The sequence below is a fragment of the Tupaia chinensis genome, unplaced genomic scaffold (assembly GCF_000334495.1).
Source record: "Tupaia chinensis unplaced genomic scaffold, TupChi_1.0 Scaffold000704_1, whole genome shotgun sequence".
Taxonomy (NCBI): domain Eukaryota; kingdom Metazoa; phylum Chordata; class Mammalia; order Scandentia; family Tupaiidae; genus Tupaia; species Tupaia belangeri.
In genome coordinates, this window is record NW_006160227.1 from 2046325 (window position 1) to 2047201 (window position 877).

General features: G+C 44.9%; 1 protein-coding gene across 13 annotated transcripts in view; it reads right to left on the reverse strand.

Moving 5' to 3' along the window:
* The window catches only part of TMCC1 (transmembrane and coiled-coil domain family 1), a 201610-nt gene that overhangs the window by 21055 nt on the left and 179678 nt on the right, over window positions 1-877 (reverse strand). The window lies entirely within an intron of this gene.

Sequence of the window (877 nt, forward strand, 5' to 3'; positions counted from 1 at the left end):
AGGAATGATGACAGTCTCTTAGCTACAGAGACATTTATATTTACTGCTGGACTCAACCCATCATCCACCTCTGATGAAAAGGAAAACAATGTTCCTTTTTCCCTAGATGGACAAGTGAGAAATATTATGCATATAACGGTAAAAGATGATTTAATACTGAAATGAATGGCAGAAACGACCTTGTGTCTCACTGGTTAATGAGGAAGAGTATCCAGATTAGTTAAGAGACGAGTGCAGTGGCTGTGTGTCCTTCCTCCTTCGGCCAGAGGCATCCTTGGGGGCGTGAACGGGCCAGGAGCCCACAGAGGCAGGCAGAAGGGAGGAGGCCCAGAGTCCCAGGTGACCCAGTTGCCAAGAGCTGCAGCAAGAGCTCCTGGAAACCTACTTTCTCCAGTGCCCGAAGTCTTCTAGGCTACATAAGCTTCCCACTGTTTGATTTTTGTTCTGAGAAGGATTTCAGGCCCCATAACAATGGTATATAGTATGATGCTGATGGAGAATTTATGCTTAATAATTAGGCTCAAAGTCTAGTCCAGTATAAGGAAAGTAAATGGGATGTACCCCACTAGATACAAGAATCCAAGCTTATGGATGCTCTAGTTTTCTCTCTCAGGTTCTCTGATATTAATATGAATATCAACTTATGGGCGATCTGTTGATTAAATAATTATGGATATGGAAGTTAAGCTTAACTATTAATATACAAGGATCAAAATTAGTCAAACGTAATGGTTATGTCGGTGGACTCCCATGTAGTTGACCGCGGTTCGAGTCCCAGACCCAGTGGCTTAAACTCATGCCAGGCACGTGTGCGTGCATGACCAAGAGCCCGAGAGGAGAATGGAGGAGAAGGGATGTGGCGTGGCCATCCCCCCCC